The sequence below is a fragment of the Electrophorus electricus genome, chromosome 25 (genome assembly GCF_041902795.1).
Source record: "Electrophorus electricus isolate QZ-2024a chromosome 25, ASM4190279v1, whole genome shotgun sequence".
Taxonomy (NCBI): Eukaryota; Metazoa; Chordata; class Actinopteri; order Gymnotiformes; family Gymnotidae; genus Electrophorus; species Electrophorus electricus.
In genome coordinates, this window is record NC_137521.1 from 7,612,495 (window position 1) to 7,635,000 (window position 22,506).

At 42.9% G+C, this 22,506-nt stretch overlaps 1 long non-coding RNA gene across 1 annotated transcript in view; it reads right to left on the reverse strand.

Annotated features, from left to right (window-relative positions):
- Positions 1-1,028: 1,028 nt before the first annotated feature.
- Positions 1,029-22,506, reverse strand: part of LOC145653668 (uncharacterized) — a 26,714-nt gene continuing 5,236 nt past the window's right edge. The window contains exons 3-4 of the long non-coding RNA XR_014119820.1: positions 2,678-2,742; positions 1,029-1,543 (exon numbers count right to left, since the gene is read on the reverse strand). This is a non-coding gene — a long non-coding RNA (uncharacterized LOC145653668). The remainder of the gene's footprint in view (positions 1,544-2,677; positions 2,743-22,506) is intronic.

Below are 22,506 nucleotides of genomic sequence, written 5' to 3' on the forward strand. Positions count from 1 at the left end.
TTGATGGCTTCTTAAGAAGGCTGCTGTCCTGTGCATATTCAAGGTCTCCTCACTGCCTACAGATGGCAGAAGCTCTGTTCTTACCACCAGGATATAACATCCTATCAAGGTACTATGTTTACATCTCAGGACTGGAGGTCATAGAATTCTGGGAGTCATTATGAGTCAAGGACATCATCCCAAGTCTAATGACCAGGTAGTGAGGCTGAACCAGAAATTTGGCCATTGTCTTTGCAGTTACTACAGGGATTGCGGTAGCACTGGTATAGGTTTCTGCCATGGGTTGAGTATGCCAAAAATTCGTTTGTTGATTTTGAAGGGAAGTGGCTATCCACTCGGAACATCAGTCTGCATTAGCCCTCCAGAAATCAGGCTATAAAAAATTGTCAAATTGTCAAACCTACCATCTGCAACTACCCCCTCAGTTGCGATACACTTCCTTTGGCCTTCACGGTGGATATGACACATGGGCTCTCTTGGACTCCCACAGGATAGGCGGTTGATAGTACTGCGGTAGGCTTATGGTCCTGAAGAGACATGCTGGCTCCCTGTCGGGGATGTTCTGGAATTGGAGGGTTTCCGTCGTTGATGCCCTGCTTGCCTTGGTCCACTTAGTCCACTTGGTCCAGGTTGTCCCACAGGTGCTCATCTATCCACAGCTGGAAAAGCATCTCGACGGGTGGGGTGACTTCTGTCAGATGTATTCGGCAGTGTATCTCCAGTGGTGAAAATTCTACCTCTTCTCCCTATGCACGGTAACCAATGGACCAATGGCAATATAATACCAGTGCTTTTTGAGGATTTGCACAGTTTACCACTCAATAAGATGCCTGTGCAGAATGTTCTGACAATAGATACCACTGCTGAGCCTGTCTCATAGATCATGATTTATGATGCGATCAATATTAGTAGCCTTAATCCTATCTGAGATTACAGTTCATTTTCCACCATGTCTTCCTCCCCCTGTCCCTGTCCCGCTCCATCTTCGCTAACTCTCCCAGCCACTCCTATTTCTCTGCCATCCGAATCCATGGTTACATGCAAAAATCATTCCAGAGATGCCTCATTTTGCTAAACCGAGAATCATCCATAATCAGTGGATCTATCTATTTATTGTATTAATTAATTAATTAATTAGACCTTTTTAAAATATGATTCAAAATCAATGTATAGATATGAATATATGCAGTTCTATAAATGGCATTTAAAAGTCCCTAGATGCAGAGTTTGGTATAGGTTGAGTTTGAGTAAGAATGTATTTAAACAAATAAGGGCTTTGAAAAAGTGAAATCAGAACTGTTAGCAACTGTAAAAAGCAGTAACGCCGTTGAATTATGGAAACCATAAAATTGCTACTTTTTTAGTAAGGGAAAGAACTTGAGTTCCATGTGAATTACAAATGTTGTCAATGTTACGGTGGAAGAATGCTGGGAATAAAAGGCTAGTAGCCCTGGCTCGGTTTTACATGTCTCGTCTTCCATATTCTTATGGTGATTTCACACTTCAGGAGCAGGAACGGTTTAGGCTGAATGAGGGGTAGTGCCTGAAGAGAGAGAGAAGAAGGTGGAGTTAGGCTGAAATTAAACTGTAGTACAATTTGTTGATCGGGTCCAGCTGCCATCAGCATGATTTATCCTTAAATAAACTCGCAGCAGGTCGGATAAATCGCTACCTCACTCCCATTACACTGTGTGTGTGTCTGAGTCTGTGTGCGTATGTAGGGTAATGAATGGCCCACCAGTACAGGTTTATAGCCACACTAAGGTGAGGCACACATTGCCCTGATTGAAGATGCTTTTGTTATGGATCTGCCTCGAGTGGTCGTTGTCTCTTGAACAGGCTCGTGACCCCCTGCTCCTATTGGCTGAGCAGCCGGCAGCCCTGAGCGAGGTGATTTTAATTTGTCAGAACTGTTTACCAACATTTGGCCAAGGTTATTACCTCCCTGTCATAGAGAGGCCACCCAGTAATGAAAAGCAAACAAATACCACAGACGGTGGGAGAGGGGGAGGAAGAGAGAGAGTCTGACAGTCAGAGAGACACAGAGAAAGCGGGAGACAGAGAGAGAGAGGTACAAAGAGAGAGAGAGAGAGAGAGAGCATCTGACAGGAAGAAACAAAGAAAAAGTCTGACAGAGAGACACAAAGACGAGAGCAGGAGAGAGACAGAGAGATTATCCAGGAAGACAGACAGAATATATCAAAGAATCAAAGAGGTATTGGGAGGGAGGTGTCGAGGGGAGCAGAGGAGGTGGCAGAGGGCTTTTATTATTTCTTCTATTCCTGCGAATCAATTACCCTCAAATGCAAATTGAGGGTCATTATTTATCTGTCCATTAGCAATGAATTATTCAGGTTTTTACAGAAGGGGAAAGCACAAGACGTCAAGGAGCATGTCCGTAAATGGAACAATGTGCAATTTACATCCTTCATTAGGGCTGCCTGCATCACATTAGTTAGGGCTTTTAAATCAATACCCCCCCACCGACCACCAGTGTACATTACATTAGTCAGACGACAGGCTTTGTGTTTGTGGGTATAGGTGTGTCAGCAACAGGGCTCATCTCTCCGCTTTGTGTTTGTGCACTTTGTGTTAAAAAAATAATTTAAAATATATGAGATATGGGGAGGGTGGTGTTTGTTGAGGCTGATATGACTACAAAGTAGCAAGAGGTTACCTGGAGGGTGTGGTGCTGTTTCCCAGAGGCATGCAGTAAATAAAGGGTCCCCCTTCTGGACCCCCCTATCCCGAAAAAAAAAAAAAAATTACACATGACCTTAAATTCTTTTTTGGATTGCGTACCACAGTTTAGTCGTCCTTGAAATGCAACTACAGTTGTCAAGACAAAAGAGGTGGCTTGTATGGTACAGGCTAGTTGGTAGCTAAAGATTTCTCTCATAGTTTGTCTTACAGAAACTATGTACATAACTTTTTCCTGTGTGGTTAATAGACGGAGTTGGCTGATATTGCTGAATTGCTGTTATATTTTTATTGAAGGGCAGCCTTGAAAAAAACCTCTTCTTCAGAATGCTGAGAGGTTATTTTGCTAATAGATTAATAGATTTGGATTAGTTCCCCTCTCTATCATCCTTTAGTAACCAAAATATGTAAAGTAGCTTGGATGAATAGGTTGATATTTTCTATTTTACTTTATTTATGAAATATGTTTGTATTATTTTCCATCAACTTACTTGCTACCACTTTTCTGAAGAGATACACAGGCCTGACTGCACACAACTGCTGTTTCCTGAACTTGCAAGGCCATATCATCCCATCCTACTTCTTCTAAGACATTCCATATGGCATTCCATTAAAAAGGTAAACGGCAGGTAAAGGGTAATGAGAGCATTACTACTGTTGCACTGATAAATATTTTTCAGGGTATTATCTGTTAAACTTTGCACATTGAGGTGCTTATTTTTAAACATGCAGTGTTTACTCCCAATAAGAGACGTTCCTTCCAAGAAGCTCCACAATATGTTTCATCCTGGTCTGTAAGGAGCTCACTTCAAACCTCACTGCAGCACTGAACATCTCCCTGGTGTACAGGGAAGGGAGATGGGGACATTCTTAACCCTGAATGAGACGCTGCCACATCAGCAGCTGAAGGCGGCGGTGATAGAGTGGAGGCTCTGTGCAGAAGTGAGGTCAGACACGGAAAGTTCAGCCACCATCTCGCTGCGAGATGGTCCCAATGCCAGTCCCTATGTCATCTCACACCAGTGGCAGCATGCCACAGCCAACCATGACTGACACCACTTCAACTCTGTGTTTGTCTCTGTCTCTATCTCGGATCTCGGATCTCGGATCTGGAAGAGAATGGCTCTATTATAGTGTATTATAATGTTGTTAGTTACCAACCAGCTTTACAGGGATAATAACAAAGATAATCCCTCTTTTGGGTTCAGGCATGAGCGTGTGTGGGTGTGTGGGTGTGTCTGTGTGTGACTTAAAACAGGAAGACAGTTATATGTTATTCTCAGTTCAGTTATAGTGGCTGAGCTGTTCATGACACCTGGAAATTGAGGAAACGTTTAGAGCATGTCTATTGTGCAGCAGATCACAGCCATTAGCAGCTGAGGGAGAGTGCTTAGGATTAGTTAGTGCAGAGCTCACTAGTACCACAGATCAGTGTATGAGTGTGTGTGTTCTAAATATCTGTGTGTTCTAAATATCTCCCACCTCTCTGACCTTCAGGCTGTGCTGTTAGCATCGCAGATCCACTGACATTTTACACATTTTAGACAGGAGCTTCAGTTTACAGAGCACTGTTAATTACCTATTGAGGCCAATTTTTTAATCTTCATAGATGTTTTACTGTAGGTAACGTGTGCGTGTGTGTGTATGTGTGTGATGTGCTAGTGAGTGTTTGTCTGTATGCGAGCATGTGTGTGATGTCAGCACTTCAGTGTAGCAAGGTCACATAGGTTCTCACCTCCTACACTCTGCATAAACACTTCAAAACCTCATATGGTACTGTGCTGCTTTTGAAATGCAAATAGCCTCTTTTCCACCCCAAAATCTGAATAAGTTAACCACAGTGCCATACTCTAAAAACAACAGTTTCATGGTTGTTCTGTTTATGTACACTGCATTGATCTGGTGGTCTTTAGAATCAGGATTAACCCCCTAAACACAAACACACCCACACCCACCCACACACACACACACACACACCCACAGACAAAATCACATACACTCATCTGTGTTTCCTCACCTCCAGTGAGAAAAATGTGCTTCTGACCAGCTAACCCTGTTAAAATGATTAGCAGCCTTCTTCAAACTGTTACGTGAAGTCATATTTCTGACAATTTCTGGATTTTCTACCAGTACTGATCAATAGAGGTTTGTGAAATATAATCATATAATCATATAACTATAAAAGAAGTTACATTCAATACGTATGAAAAGGAATAAGTGAACATCTGTCTCGTTGATTTGTTCCAGGTGATCAATTAAACTGATCGATGTGGCATACGAACGTGCGTTGATTAATGGAAGGGCCACTGCTATCAGACAAATGAGCACCACTTAACAGCCTCTCTCAAGCACTGATGATCCCACTGGTTCCTTCTCAACGTTCTCCTTATTATAGTGCGTGATGAATGTGTGGCATGACCTCAGTGACAATGCCTGACAGGCTGTAAGACTGGTATCCGGTGTATCTACAGCATCATCAAAGATGTTCAGAAACATTTTGTGGGCAGAACAACAAAGGGCTGTCACATCAGAGAATGCAACCAGAGCCAGAAGGCTCATATTGGGCTCAATCCTAACCAATGACATGCTGCTAATTATGTCTGTGCGCTTGAGAGAGGCAAGTGAGTTGCTCTGCTGGACTGCTCCTGGAACCAGCGAACCTAAGTTGGCTTAGGCAAAAGTGACAAATGAATGACCTGATAATCATGGCGCAAAAAACCTCCAAATTTGAAATACTCATGGGCCCAAAACCAAGAGAACCATGCTCATCCTGGACCTTCCCACTGTAAAATCTAATCACTCATGAACTCAAGATTTTCTCAAAATGCTGACATTTGTTTGATGGACGTGGAAAAAAGGGATGAAGGATGGTTATTATTGTACTCTGTGCACTATTGTGACACTATTGTGAGGTTTTAAAGAACTGCTCCAGCAAATGAACACCACATACATGCCTGCAGCTCTTCTTTCTGGATCGAGGACCCTGGCAGACACCTTCCCACACTGCACAGAAACATGGGCTGGCTTTCACAGAATTCAAAAATGTGTAACAAGGAACTCAGTACAGTGCAACAGCTTTATGTATCACCCTCATAGTCAATGTCGTTCTCCCCGCTCTCTGTTCCTGTCCCTCTTAGCTCCCTTCCACAAGTGTAGCTGGAATTATGATGAGCCCGCCAGCAGAGTTTCTGGAACCTTCAGTGGAAAAAGCCCTTAAGGCCTTATCCAAGTCCATCTGCATCTGTCCAAAATTAGAGCTTCATGCTCTGACAAAGAAAGCCATAACTGATCTGAGGTCAGTATCTGACTATGTGTGAAATAGTGCAGGGTGTCTTCAGGGGAACTCCAAATGGTGCACATGGCTAGTGGAAAACCAAGCACATGCTTTATTATGTAGCTCTGTAGTGTGGATGTCACAGTGGATGTTTTTTGCTTGGTTTAGCATGGTCAGATTTCCATGTTAAGCATGCAAGCCTGTAGACAAGCTGAAGCCCAAAAGTATAGAGACCCCCAGGTCAGCCAATTACATGCTCCCACAGTCCTCCTGGGTAGGGGGAGATTCTCCTCAAATCTTTGTAAACCAAACTCTGTTCTGTGAAGTCTTGTTTTCTGTGCACATCTGTAGTCTCACAGAGATAAGAGTGGTCATGTCACAGTGGTCATCTTTGCAGGAACCCTTAAGGCACACAATCCGCGCTGTAATTCACTGTCCTACCGACAGCCGTGAGTTCTTGTGGTTGTGATACCTGACTCCTGTCATTTAAAGGGGTGATCCCAGTATGTGGTGACCCTTTATTAGTCAGTGGTGGCAAACACTGTCATTGGTGGGGCAGAGCTGGTGGACTGAGGAGGTAGGTTTTGAGAAATCTCTCCCTGATGCTGGCTCTTACTTTCTTGCAGTTTCTCTCTCTTTCTATCCATCTATTAGGTAACATTCAGGTAGTGTTTTCTATGTTGCATTTCTACTATTTATAACATGTGTTGCCTCATTACAATATCTAACCAATTGTAATGTGTAGCTAATTAGCTTGTATTATATTAATAAATCCGTTGTTACCTTAAACTCACATGAAGCTCAGCTCTTAAGACAAACATAATGTAAATAAATCCTCAAAGCTATAGTTTTACATACTACTGACACCAGTTTGCTGTGAGTATTGGGCTACGCAGACAGTGTCCCGTGTGCTGGTCACGATTACTAAGTAAAACTGTAAATGAGGCCAAATGGTGACCCTCAAAGCAGGCTGTTTTAGCATTAAGGAACTTTATAAAGCTGGTTACGCATATTCTCATGACTTACACTGGACTGCGCAATAGAATTCGAACACATTTCTAGCTCTAACACATTTGTAATTATAATTTGGGTTATGGGAGCTTATTATGCCTGATTAAACAAGAAATAGGGTCAACATAGATAACACCAAGTAAAAGTTTGTTTCCTTCTCTTAGTGTTCTGAAATAACATAGACAGTCATGCTGTTACTGGAATATGATGTGACTGCTCGGCTGAACTTAGCCAGGTAACAGGGCAACCATATTTAAAACTGAGTTTAGGGAGGTGACATAAGAAGATGAAAATGTGCTAAGTGTCTCAGCTGAGGCCAAGAGGAGAGGCCACGCTATTAGAGGTTTAATACATATTAGTCATCAGTCAAGCATTGTTATTATTATTTAGCTCACATTATTTTTCTCTTCTTCTGCCCCCCTTGGGTTCCTCATCATCCAGACTGGTATGATGATTCCAGGAGGGAGAGAATAGGACAGAATAGGGCAGCAGGATGGGAGGCAGCAGGAGAAGGAGAAGAGAAGTAGAGGAGGTGCCTACCAGGCTGGGAGGCCTGATTGCATGCACGAGCCTCCCGTACGGAAAGAAAGGATGCTTTATAGCCAAAGCTAGCATCCGAACCCGAGACCTTTCACATTCCCTGCTGTCAGAATTACTTTAACCTTGAACTTTAACCTTTGCTACCACGAGTCTGTATCTTCCTCAATCTTATTCTAAGAACTTCCAGCTAAATCTGCTTCCCAGAAGGCAATACAGTTTTACTGGGAAACCAGTTCTTGTAGCAGCAAATGTAGCCGCTATTGTGACCACTAGTAGCCTACATTTTGCCATGCTGTTTCTTCCCTGTGCTGTTTCTTCCCTGTGCTGTTTCTTCCCTGTGCTGTTTCTTCCCCATCTTAACAGTGTAGCTGTAGTGCCTTAAGGCAGAATCTGTCTCTGTCATGTAGCACATGAAGCAAAGATCTTTGGCACAAGGAAATTAATCTAAGTAGGGCTATTGTAAGTCTCTCTCTCTCACGCTCACACTCTCTGTCTTTCCTTGTCATTTCCATCCTCATTCTCCAGATCCTGAGTGACGGAGAAATTAAACTGATGACAATAATGGACATTCATTTATGACAGAAAATTAAAACCTAACCTTGTCCAAATGCAAACACAAAGAGTGGATTGTGGCTTGAGAAAATTGAACCTGAAACCCAAAAGATTTTGACCAAGACAAGAGAACAGAGTTTAAACATCGGAGATTGCAGTGTTGAGACTTTTTCTACATGTATATATGGATTTACAATACTTTCCCCTACTAAATGACCAAATCTGTCTATCTCCCTAGCATTGCTATCTCTGTTACAGAGAGACAGTGAAAGAGAAGGAGAGCTGATGTAGTTTAGATATGGTGGAGAGAGAGAGAGAGAGCGCTGATGAAGTTCAGGCATGGTGTTTACTAATAAAGTCAGCAGCTACATCATCCCACTGAGATGCCTGACCTTTTTAGTATTCCTCCCCAGATTACATCACTCTCTCCACTTTCTCTCTTATGCTAACACACACACACACACACACACACACGATATAAAGTGAAGAGTATAGGTCTGAACCCTAGAACTAGTCTGGATATAAGGTATGTTCATGCAAAAAGGAAAAATGGTGTGTGTGTGTGTGTGTGTGTGTGTGTGTGTGAGTGTGCATGTCTGTGTGTGCATGCTGTGGTTCAGACTGTAGAGACCTGTATGAATCAGCATTATTGCTCTTAGGGAGAGATCCAGCAGTCTCTGAACAGTCTCTCAGCTCCTTATCCTTATTCTCGCCTGTCTGAGGAAGCAATGGATAGTGTTATTGACAGATCCTGCTTACCATTCACCAATCCAAACTATTTTATTACTAAAAGAAAAAAATAAAAGTGAGAAAACCCCATCTACTACTTCAAAATTAAACGGAACTTTTTAATTTTACTAACCAAATATTTGGGACACACTGAAAATCAAACTTAACCCTTTGTCCAAGTTGAGTTCTCACAGGCCTCTGGTTCCAAGATAATTAAAAACTTTATTCCAGTGTTACATTCCTACAGACACACCTTAATTATGTGGATCAGCTGGGTCAAACTGCTGCTGGATGAGGCTCTGCAGGAGAGACACCTCCTGTACATTAATGTTGGTTTTTACTGGGAGTCTGTATAAGATGATGTCCCATTGTAGCCCTCTGGCATTACATGTTTTGCCCCCCCGTGAGATCATTAGCCCTCTCTGTACTGGAAATGTCACTCTTTATAGTTACCACTGTGTAAACCAGTCAAATCTAACCACATAAACTAAAGTTGTGCAGACCAGCTGTGAAGGAACCCACAACGGTGTGAATAATTGCTCTTTTTTAGCTCCTGCAGGCTCCTCTCTCCTCTCTAAACCAACAGAGCCTTAATGAGCTTTCTCTTAATTGGAAAATGGCCACAGTAATTAGAGAAATCTCCAGTAGTGTGAGATTAATGATGAAGCCATGACTGGGGATTTCTGCAATGCGAGCAGGGAATTTCACAAACACCAATCAAGACAGAAATTAGTCAGAATAAAACACAAACACAGACACACACACACACACATACTCACACACATACAGCCCCCACCACCACCACCACCACCACCACCACCACACACACACACACACACACACACACACACACACACACACACACACACACACACACACACACACACACTATAGAAGCACCACCTTTGGTTTTCATAGTAGAATATGACAGGCTTATGACTAGTCCTGTTTATTTCTGTTCCCCGTTCACAGCCTATATAATTCTGAGTGAAAGAACATCTCACTAAGCACTCTTCCTGCCTCAGCATGTCAGTGCTCTGTGGATGGCTGGGGATGCCGTGCTGAGTGCCTGATTGGCCATGGTAAAGGCCACAGAGAGCTCGACTCACTGAGGGATGAGGTCCTGAAGAAGTAAGGAGTGGGAGTAAAGATTGGTGTAGCCAAGGAGGTTTCTCTCCAATGACGTGCATTTCCACTTCCAAATCCCTGGGCCTGTTATTGTCTGCTGAGGTGCCCAAGAACACCATGACTTGGCTCATGCACTGCACTGACTGTCCCTATATGGGTTAGATGTCTCAGATCACCTCATATGCATTATAGGGTCCCCACTGCCTTCCTTAACGTGTCAGCCATACTTCAAGCATCTTACAAGTCCAATATCTGATTATGGGTGTACACTTAAACTTTCTTTGTCACATCACAAAGTTTCGTTGTACTTTTGAGAAAATGACGCACACTTAATCACTTCTTATGGAACAGAGCAATCGTTTAGAGATCTTCAAAGGTGACTGGGTTGAGAAGCAGTGCATGTTCTCCATGGTCTTTCAGTGAAAAGCGCTTATCACAATATAGCACTTTTAAAGTCTCACTGATTTTATTGCATTTTTAAACGGTTTTAGACGTCGGGGTTAAAATGAGTGAGGTCAAACCTCCTCTTTGATATCAGACGCTGTGCTCATCAGGATAACACCAGCTCAAAAGAAATGAAATCCTGTAGACAGCCAGAGAGGATGATGAAAGAGAATCTTCATCAACCCATTGATCTCTGAAATATTAGAGAGAGAGAGAGAGAGAGAGTGCAAGTGAATGAGATAGAGATGAATGAGAGAATGTGAGAAATAAAGCAGGACAGAGAGAGAGACAGAGAAAGCGAGAGAGAGAGAGCAAGTGAATGAGATAGAGAGATGAATGAGAGAATATGAGAAATAAAGCAGGACAGAGAGAAAGCGAAAAAGCGAAAGAGAAAAAGCGAGAGACAGAGAATGAGCAAGAGACCAAGCGATATTAAGGTATTAAATACAACATCTGCATTAAATCTAGGCTCAGCTGACAGTTCTTGGAATCTGATAAACCTGATAATATGATAAACACTTTCAATAATTGATTTCAAAGGCTTTTTGTGAATCTGAGCCATTCTTTGATCTTTCTTAGCGAGACAGAAAAATTACAGTGTGTTTTGGTGTCTTCAAAGGATTACATTTGGAAGCTTAAGATTATGTAGTAAATACCTGCAGTACTGCTCAAACAAGAAACAAAATTCACATCATGACCAAACCGCCATTACAGCTGTTTACACACTGCTGCTTCATGTTGTTTGGATTGTATATATTCAGCTACATAAGGGTTATAATCATGTGTAAATACTGATTAATTGTACAAAAATGTTGTACATTTTTGCACATAGTGCATAATGCCTACTTCATTAGAAATGCATGATTGCACTGTATGATTGTGTGATTGTTTACATCACTAAACAATCCTCTTTCCTCATTAGCTCAAACTACATTACAGTGTTTAATTAGGCTAATTAAATCTCAGTGGCTGCTGTAGTATGTGTAGTTGTAGTAGTGTGAAGCACAAGAGAGACCCTCCATAATTCCCATAATTACACGAAGAGCAGAAGGAGCCTTAGCCCACAGTAATCTAATTGTATAAAAAGGTGGCATAACGTGAAGGCAGCTTCCTTTCAATTAACACAGAAATACAATAAAGAAAAAACAGTCAGCTACTGAGAGGTAGTCTCACACCCCCCCCCCCCCCCCCACACACACACACAGCCTAGCCAGTGCATATCAGCAGTTGTGCTGAGGTAATATAAAGATTCTGAACTGTGCTCTAGCATCATGTTACATTGGTAGTATTAGTATCAGCATTCGTGAGCACTGTGTTCAGTATTATATTAGTGTAAGTGCTTTGAGTAGTATTAGCAAGTGCGGTGTTCAGTATTATATTAGTGTAAGTGCTGTGAGTAGTATTAGCAAGTGCGGTGTTCAGTATTATATTAGTGTAAGCGCTGTGAGTAGTATTAGCAAGTGCGGTGTTCAGTATTATATTAGTGTAAGCGCTGTGAGTAGTATTAGCAAGTGCGGTGTTCAGTATTATATTAGTGTAAGCGCTGTGAGTAGTATTAGCAAGTGCGGTGTTCAGTATTCTTAGTAATCATCTACTCTCAATAATGGTGCTCTTTGACCCACATCACAACAATGGAGAGGCATACTCACAGGAGTAATTGTTTTCTGGCCTTTACAGAGAGATAGATAGAGAGAGAGAGAGAAGGAGAAAGAGAAGGAGAAAGAGAGAGAGAGAGAGATGAATAGAGCGAAAGAGAGTGAGAGCAGAACAAAGTAGAACAAAGAGTTCATTGCCTAGGTGTGGCATACAGTACAGCACCTTGTGCACAAAGTGATTAGAAGGCACAGTCACAAAACATCGAGCTCAGCAAGCACACTTACTGAATAAGACAATGAGGCCATCTTCTCTCACTTTGAAAACAGCCATATAGGGAGCTTCTGATGGGGTGTATATGTGTGCATACATGTGTACAAACATGTATGAGTGTGTGTGTGTGCGTGTGTGTGTGTGTGTGTGTGTGTGTGTGCGTGCACGTGCATGCGCGTGTGTGTGTTTTATTTATGCAGTATGGGGCAGAGAGGAGATGAGGAGCTGATGTAGTCAGGAAGATCTGGAAGACATTTGGAAGTGTTGGATTGTCCAGATTTCTCGTTTAGTTGCTTTCACACACTACATATTCAAGTCCCCAATAAAAGGGGTACAGATTACCTCCTGGCAAGAAATTAAACAATCCCATTTTGTATCCTCATTCTGCAGTTTTATGCATCTAACTCCCACTTCCACCTCAAACCTCTTCTGTCAGTCATTATAGTAGAGCAGCTATTGCAGCACCTACACCAATGAATGCTCTATGAACAGAGCGCGCTACACATTTCAAGATTAGACCTCTATACTAGTATGTCTTGCAGTATAGAGCTGATTAAGGTAATCACAGGGGATTGCGCATTCTGGAACCTATTCTCCAGCTCTCAGTGGGAGAACATGCTGAGTCCAGATGCTACTGGTGTAGGAACAGAAGTGTGTCCAAGCAGATGGAAATTACAGTTACAAAAAACACAAGACTGGTAATCTTTTACAGGAGACACAACAAAGACACTCCTGTATGCGCCAGTGCTCGACTAGCTGCTCTTCCATCTGAGCGGTCCACTGCGACTCTTATTTTATTATTCTAGCTCTCTCATTGGCTATCACTCACTTTGCATCGCTGACCTTCTCACACTGCAGGACTCGTGAGGGTTATTAATATCGAACATGTTTGATATTATCGGAGGCTCCCGATCACTTCAGTGCTCGATTGGAGAGGTAAATATTGACTTATTGAATACTGAAATATTGTCAGTCCCTTCTGATTGTTCTCTTGACCTGGAAAATCTCTTCAGATTGGGAAATTGAAATCGTCAGCCTTTGACACAGTGAACCACAACATTCTTCTCTCTGTTCTCTCCAGGCTTGGTGTGACTGGCTCTGCTTGGAGATGGCTTCAGTCCTATCTGCAGGGACGGTCCTATCAGGTGACATGGAGAGGATCCACATCCAAACCGTGTAGACTCTCCACGGGTGTCCCGCAGGGCTCAGTATTAGGCCCCCTTCTCTTCTCTTTGTATACTCATTCTCTTGGTGATGTAATATCTTCTCATGGTTTCTCCTACCACTTCTATGCCAATGACAATTATTTCTTTGTTTTCCACCCTCTGACACGCAGGTCTCCAGACGTATCTCAGAATGCTTAACTTACATTGCGTCATGGATGACAGCCCACCACTTGAAGCTCAACCCCAGTAAAACTGAGCTTCTGTTCATCCCAGGTACTCCCAACCCTTACTATGACCTCACAGTTTCCTTTGAGAACTCCCTGGTATCACCATCTGAAGCTGCTCATAGGTTGGGCAGAACTTTGGACAACCAGTTTTTGTTCTCAACTCATGTTTCAAATCTAACCCGATCTTGCAGATTTCTCCTTTGTAACATACAAAGGATTTGGCCCTTTCTCTCGCAGGAAGCTACCAAGGTACTTGTACAGACTTTTGTGCAACTACTACTGCAACTCTCTACTTGCTGGTCTTCCTCTTCCTCAAATCTTTACAACTTGTCCAAAATGCAGCAGCACGACTGGTTATCAATCTTCCGAAGTTCACACATTACTCCGCTGCTGCGCTCCCTTCATTGGCTTCGAGTAGCTGCACGCATCAGATTTAAAATTTAAAATACTTGACGTTTGCCTACAAAGCCAAAAATGGACCAACCCCTTCATACATGAGGTCAATGGTCAAAGCCCAATCCGTACCTGGAGTACTTTGAAGCTCTAGTATGGCTCAGCTTGAAATACTGTGCTTCAGGTCTCATGGAAGACAAGCATCGAGATTATTTTCTGTACTGGCTGCAAGATGGTGGAATGAACTCCCACTTGCTGTCCAGATAGCAGAGTCCCTTGCAGTCTTCAAATGCAGACTGAAGACCCATCTATTTGTGGAATATTTAAATGTTTTTTAACAAACTCTAGCATTTATTGTTTATTACACTTATCATTGTTTATGAGAGACCTTATGTATTTTGTACTTCTAGGCAGCAGCAGTGATCCCTGTATTTCTACAGTATTCTAGATCATTGGTATATTGGACTCTAACCTGCTGTACTAGCTAGGATGTATTCTATGAGTAAATGACAAAGCACAAACTCGCTCTGGATAAGAGCGTCTGCTAAATGCCGTAAATGTAAATGTAGAATAAACTGGTTCGGGCAACAACATGATGTCTGTATAATATGTGCCTTAAAACATACCATAAGTGATAAATAAAAGAGTTGGGTAGAAATTGTGACAGTCATTCATCATGTTTCGGTCATGACGATCATAAAGTCATGGTAACAGTTCAGAATAACCTGAGAATGTGCGCAGGTAGAATCTGTGCATAATATGAAAGTATGCGGCGTTTCATCTAGGGCAGATCATGTAAGGTGGTGCACTTGGATGACTAACAATGCTCAAGAAAAAAAATCTGAAAACATGTCCTTGTGTGCGCAGACATCATGGGGCTCTCACGTTTTCAACATCTGTCAGAATTGTTTAAATCCTGCAGCACGGGCCAGGCAGTACACAGTTCTTTATTACTCTTACCATAAAGCTTTATTTTGAATAGATAGATACCAGAGGCCTGGAGCATCATTTTTCTATCATAAAATCCCTTGTGAACATGTGCTGACTGGGTTTTCAATGGAAAAGCAATTTTAAAAATAAAACGTTGGTACTTTTTTTGGTCTTCTTTGGATAACAGCTTTATGACCAATGACAGCTTTATGACCAACAGCTTCTAAAGATAAGAAGACATCCTGGGCTCAGAGAAGACCCCTTCAAATATAACACTGCACATCTGAAAAATATCATGTTTTAGTTTGCTTTAATCTTAAGGAACTGGTCATTTTTAATGATTTACTGTTTTCTTAGCACATAAAACAGAGTAAGAACTATTTGTCATGTGTCAGACTGCAAAAGCGCAAATAAAAAATAATGAAAATGAGGCAAATCAATGTTAGCAGAACAAATAATGGAAACAAAAGAAAGCAAATGTAATTAGCGACTTTAAAACACAAACATCTACTCTCTGCTGTACAATAATTCTGGAAATCAACACCACTGGAACACTGCAATTAATTTGCCATGCAATGGATGCAATCCCATTTAGTCCCCATACACAGTAATAAGGATTGTAAAGGTGGTGAAGATAAAGAAAACTCTAAAAATTACTGCCACGGAATGACAAGGATCAGCTGCAAACTATCATTGCCAGAAAAAAGCCACAAAATGAGTGCTGTGGCGAGATGAGAGCAAACCTGCTAAACGTTCTAGGTACAGTTATCATAGAATATGTATGTTAGATGTTAAAAGGCATATACAGTGAGGAACATACCTACATCATAACATGTAGTGTCAGATTGTTGATGCTCTGAGTCTACCTTCACTTCTCAAAGGTATCAGCAGTTCTTGGCCATAACACGGCCGCACCCGCCTACAGGACTCATCACAGTCCCCTGACATGAACCCTATACTATAAACCAATCGTCTGAGCTCAGAATACCCCTATACACCAAAAGGAACTGGAAACAGTTGACCTGGAGGAAATGGTCTAAGATCAAAATGTGCTCACCAATCTGATAGAGCGCTACAGGAGACAAGCTCTTGGAGAGCGTTCTCAGTGTGAGATATGCTGAAATTGAAAACTCTGGGTTGATGGACAGTCACTAAAGACTCATTCCAGAGGATAGAGTATTCAGGGCCTTCTGATCTAGTATAACTAAACTCGTGAATCTTTAATCACTTCATTGATCTTGCTGTAGAAAAACTGCAGGTGTGCCACAATCCTCTGGGGTGTTCATTGTGTGATCTCACTGTGCGATAAGGTGTGTGTGTGTGTGTGTGTGTTTGTATGTGTGTGTGCACTGGGGGAGTCAAGCTGTGTGCGCACAGGTGTGATGTGTGAAATCTTCTGTTTTAACCTCTGCCTGCACCTCTTAGCTAGTATTAAAGGGTAAACTGAAAACAATTCAAAATGCTACACATACACACACACAAACCCACACGCACACACACACACACAAGCAGGTATGTCCAGACATATAACCCATGTGCTCATGTACATGTATGTACATATACTTATGCACACCTATACACCTGCACCATGACAAGCCAGTTCTAGTAGCATACCACCGAACACAAAAGCAATTGCTCAGGAACATCCATCAGCAGCAGTGGGAGGCAGTGTTTGGACAGGCGTCGTCCTCCTGGAGAGATGCAAGGCCCCCAGGTGCATGCTGGGAGAGACCTACCTCTGCCTCTACCTGCAGCTATAACGGCCTGAAAGTTTGAAACAAGCTCCATGCCATCTGTGCAGCGGAGCTGAAAAGCGGCAGACGCATCTGCTTCCATCAACACCACCCCTCCTCCTCTCACACAGAGTGAACCACTTCTAAAAACCTACGCTACACACTCCCCTCCAGATCACTGTAAAACACAGAGATGGGTTCTGGCTGTCCAACGCTGTCATTGGGCACAGGGAATAACATCTAGTTAGTGTCACAGTGTCAGCGGCTCAAAATCCCCTCAAAGATCCATACGTGTGATTCATCACGATTCATCCAAGGTGTTGGCACTCTTATCTAAAGAGCCTCATCAGTATCTTCCGAAAGACAGAGGACATTTGCAGAGTACAGGTCCCTCATTACCGTCACTGACGTTTATGCGACACCCTTGTGTTTGTTTATGATGCAAAATTTATTGGCATACTGTATGTAATGGACCATCAGCAGTTTCACCACGTCCATCCATCAGTCCATCCATTTTGAAGGGACACTTTGGTTTGAGTGCTGTTCTCTTCTGGTTTGAGTGCTGGTGAGGGTGGGGGAGTGTGGCGGCAGCGAAGGAGGCTACTCATTCATTAATATTCTACACAAGTCCTTTGGAAAGCAAAACCAACCATAAAGGGATTAGAATTTCTCTTCAGCTGGCTGATCCAAGACCTGTGCTACTCAATAATTTATGATGGTTAATGAGACTGTAGATTACAGCTTGTAACTCGATTGCCTAAGTGCAGATTTTGGCTGTTTGCGGTGCGGCATTGTCAGGCATTCACTAGATTCCTTGGACAGGTTTCTGACTGAATAAAACCAGAACATTTGCGCACTCTTACAGTGGGTTTATTTCAAAACAACCTCTAAACCAGGCTGGATCCTCAGCAGGTTTGGCAGGATACAATTTAGCTACCAGGGCTCCAGTCCATTCTAGAGCACCACAGCACAGACTGGTGCCACCATGGGGTTCTCCCATTCACTCTGAGGGGTTTGCCTTTTAAAACCAGCTTCCCTATGGTGCTGCAAACAGAAGGGCCGGACAAACACTTCAGTGGGAAAATCCAGGAAACTGCCATGATTAATTCCCAAATTAATTCAAATGCATCGTTTTTTGGAAAACATGGGGTACTCAGAATCCAACAGAATTCCTTAGCATTAATGTGCATACATACACAGACATGTTATATCTCTAGTTACAAAATACTAGGATCAAAGCCAGCTGTGGAGTTGAGGGCGATTTTACATCTGATGTTATCATTTAAAGTGAACATGTGTTCAGTGCACTGAGGCTCCTCAGAACAGTGTGCTTAGTGCGTTGGGGCCATTAACATTAAAACAGGACTGAAGGCAGCTCCTATATGCCTTGGCCTCCCTGTTTGCCCCTATTCCCTTAAACTGTCTCCCTCGGTACATAAAACAAAAACTCTGCTGACGTTCTCTGATCTGCTCCATTAGCATCATGTGACACATTTGAGAAATGTGATGCATGCGCATACTCATCTGTGAGGACCATCGGGAAGCCTTATGCACTGTGACTGGATTTATGAGTAACTGCCAGATGAATCCAGCTGGTAGGGCTAGAGTGGCATATTCTAGGTTAGCTGTCCATTTTGGCACTAGCTGCCTCACAGAGGACGATGCCCAGCAGATAGTTTGCTGGGTTGGCCAGCTGAGGCCAGCGATGAGCTTCCACATAACAGACATGGAAGCACCAGCGACACGTGTAAATGTGTGCAAAACCCTGTAAAACTTGCAAAAATGCAGAAGTTTGCAGAACCGATGATACATCAAAAAGATTAATCAGGGCCTGCAAATGGAGCACGATATACATTGGGAACACAGATGCACCGTGACCAATGTGACACAGGCAGAATACAGAATTCTGAGTGAACGTCACTGGGAAAACCTTTATTTTTCAATATTTCATAGCCCACTAGAGTTTTACACACTAGTATGCTATATTTTTACTTCTTTGATAGAGAGGCTACCAGGCTTTGACCTGAATAACCTGCCTGCCATTTGCGTGTGTGTGTGTGTGGGGGGGGCACATGCTGTAATCGATTGGCTGCGTCTTGGAGTAGAAGATGATGGAGTTTGTTGGAGAGGTCAAAGTCAGCTGTGCATTCCTCTATTTAATCGGGTGTGTTGCTGCTCAGCCCTCTTCCCGTGTCAATCTCTCCCTCTCAGATACAGCTTTTATTGATCCCTTCTCTCCAACACGTTGCCATTTTTTCTACAGCGTGCACAAGCGCGCGCACACACACACACACACACACACACACACACACATACACCAAACGGGATTTCTACAAAGCAAAGGGAAACCCAAAGCAAAAAGCAAAATCCACGTGTGTTTGTGTTGAGTATGCTTTTCTTTCTCTGTTAGCCAGTAGGTGTACATGTAGTGCGCACAAACATCCAGAGCCTGTTATTTTAATGTAAACATGTGGAGAGAAGCCAATAGCAGCATGAGCTAAAGTGTGAGAATGTTAGTGGATCAATAATATTACGCGCAATAAGTGCACGCGCATGAGCAGCATACGATGAAAGCACGCACAAGCTGCAGGCTTTAACCCTAGTATTGGGCTCAATACTTATTGAAATGTCTTAGTACAGCCCTGTTGCTAAAGTCACCCGCAAAGACCATTTTTTGTACCTTAATATTTATAGACCATGCTTGAATGTACACACTCAATGATCGGGAAAATACAGACACTCTTCTCTTCTCCAAAGGCCCAACTTTGCCCATGACAACAGCTGCCACATGTCACAGTGATGACTCAGCAAGGGTCTCGGAGAGTCTGGGTGTTAAGGCTGAGCGCGCAGACGTCCTCGCTTGGTGCAGACGTCCTCGCTTGGTGCAGCTGGCGGAGGCTGATGAGTAGGTGCTCTCTTCCACGAACGCTGCATTCCCTTTCATCCCGAAGCTGCTCAAATGGACTGAAAGCTGGGGTCTCTGGTCCTTAACATCATTTCACCCAAATGTTCCTGAAACCATTTCGAACCATTTCCTGAGGCCGTGAATAAATGACCCTGGTCTCGGAAGCCCTGATCTAAAGGTATAGATGGACTCAGTGCATGCCAGCTAAATGCCTCCAAAACCATTACGGCCCCCTGCCAGCACGTACAGTTGTACCTCTCTAGGATAGGTCCATTGCCTCGTGTTGTTTACATCACATCACTGTGCTGCAGTCAGAACCAGGATTCGAAAGAGCAGACAACCTTTTACCAGCCATCGATATAGAGCTTCAGCCCACTGCAAATATCAGGCAATTTCCTGTAGGCAGGATAAGTAACCTGTGTGGCTCTCTCCTCTCCTACCCCATATAGACCAGATCGCACTGCAGTATCTGTGTGTGTGTGTGTGCTGAAATTGGTGCCTGTACCCTGTTATTGTGCTGTGATGTTAAATGTTGTATTGTGGTGATTCATAGTTATGGACTGAGCCGTCTGACACCTCACGCTTTCAGCCACTGAGTCCCACCTCCCTTACAGTGAACACTTCAGCAAGGTGTATTGCATTCTGGTCCTTTCCTGGGACGCCTTTGAGAGAGCTGCTATCCCAAAAGCCCGGCCACCGTGCGCAGCTGTTGAGACGCCCAGACCCGCCCCTGGCATCCATGATCCTGCATCCTTCAGGGTCTGTTAGATCACTGTTTAGGTCTGTTCTCGGTGATGTATTCAGATGCAAAGCGAGGGTGGAACAGACATGCTGTTGCGTGCACCAGTTTATGTAGTTACACATATACAAATGGAAAGGGCCCAGCGGCTCTGCAGCTGCACGTGTTTTGGTTTTTTGGTCAATGAGAGTGAGAAGATTTGAAGGAATTCTGCATCCAGTTTTTATCCAAACAGTGCTGCGTCTGGAGTACTCGATTCCCATGCCTGCCGATAAATATGGCTTTATTTGCTGATATTATATTTACAGCATTTAGCTAACGCTCTTATCCAGTGCAACTTAAATACATTTATATAGCGGTACATTACAACCAATATATTTATCAGTATGACAACATGCATACCGAGAGAGCTGATATAAAATGGGCTTTTGTGTCTGTGTCTTAGGTGTAGTAAGACAGAGCAAGCAATATCATGACCTGAAAACACAGGTTATTGCTTATATCCCTCTGCTTTTTGATGAACAGTGTCACTATTACTCGGTGTGTGTGTCTGTGTGTGTGTAATGCTATATTATCATGTACCCTTGTTATTTGATCTAGCAACAACAAAATATCTCAAGACAGACAGGAGTCACCATTCTAACAAACACATGTCCACCAACAAAATACGAACTAATAAGACACAGACTGATATGCACATGCACACGCACATGCACACACACACACACACACACACACATTTGGGTGCAGTGTATCCCACAGGTAGGTAGTCGAGAATAACATTGTCTGACATGGTTGAGGTAATTAATGATGAATGAACTCCTGCATCACTTACAAATGATGCCTGAGCTCAGAGGGGAGAGCCTGCTCTGACTAACAAACACCCAACTCATTATCCTCCTCTCGTGTTCCCCCTCCCCTCCCACTCTACCTCTTACTCTTATGTCATCTTCCCTTCAAATCCAATAGAATGCTGAAGCTCAGACCCACAGCTGAAAACAGGTACCTAGAGACTTTTCCACTTTCTCAGAATGAGAAGTTACTATTTTAACCATCTCTTCAAATCCACGTTCCCCTCCTCTCAGGCATGGAACAGCACCAGAGAGATTACTACCACTGTGCTACCATATTGATTTGAGATTTGAATTACAAGTGAGTTTAGCAAAGCTTCAAGAGGAGAGATCTTAACTTTAGTCTAATAAATGGGCGCTACAGAACTCCACTTCATGTGCTTCCTAATTCGGTACTCCCTGTTAAGTCTCCATTATGTTTATTACTGCACCTTCTCTTTCCCCATTTTTAATTTAGGAGAATCCACAGTTCAGTGTCTTTGTTGGCTGCGAGAAAGCCGATAACACACAGGGGTCAACTGACCTTTCGACAAAGGGAAGTAATCAAAGATGAGTCTAAGAGTTGGGGCAAAGCCAAGGGTGAAACTGAAAACACTCTGGCCTCATCCTGGTGGTTTTATCGCGATCGAGGATGTGGTAAGGAAACAGAAATAATGAGAAATAAAGAATTCCTACAAATCTAACATTTGTTGGTGAAAGTGGTGAAAATGAGCTGTTTATGCAATGTAGTCCATCAGGTTCTAATGCTACCGGTTACAGGGTAGGCTCAAGGTCACTACAGCCATGCTTGATAACACAAGCACACAACAGAAATTACTTTACACTTTTTAGGAAAAACCTAATAAATCCATGTACTGCCGAGTTAGGGACCCTTTCCATAGTTAGGAAACGGTATAATACATGGTATAAAATGTTATAAAATCCTCAGAGACAGCCCAGCACAACCAAATTCCTCAGACACCTATTAAAGCTCAGCTAGCCATCAGCATCACACACATGCACACAGGCACATGCATCCGTCAGTCATGTAACTGTCATCCTTCTGTTCACTTGTCAGAGAGAGAAGACACAAGCGAGAAGCAGAGCACAGAGACAGAGAGAAATAACTTGAAATGAAGTAATCAGATTCCAAACGGCCACACTAGCTAACTCTAACGCACGTCACAGAAGTTGACAAGGAGACAATTCAGATAACTATCAGGCAAATATGTCAACTTTTACACCCGAAGACAACAGTGCAAACTATAGGGGACGCATATAATGAAGTAACCAATGGAGACCTGCAGACGCTCTGAAAAGAATCCAGTCCATAAAAGAT